The following is a 256-nucleotide window of genomic DNA, read 5'->3' on the forward strand; positions in this document are numbered from 1 at the left end:
CACACTCACAAAGCGGGGAGTAGCTGGCTTGTTACGGCGGTTACTACCCCAAAACCAAATGTGCCTGATACTTCACTTTCAATGCATATCCAGCATAGCTCTCTGCTTCAACGGCAGGGGAGAAGAAAAACTGATACCTCACGCATATCCAGCATAGCTCCCTGCTTCAACGGCAGGGGAGAAGATAAACAACCAATAAGGGCTGTATAACATAATCTGGGTAAAAACAAATAAGCATGGGTGTAGCTTGCTTATT

This window comes from Rhinatrema bivittatum, chromosome 1 (assembly GCF_901001135.1).
Source record: "Rhinatrema bivittatum chromosome 1, aRhiBiv1.1, whole genome shotgun sequence".
NCBI lineage: Eukaryota > Metazoa > Chordata > Amphibia > Gymnophiona > Rhinatrematidae > Rhinatrema > Rhinatrema bivittatum.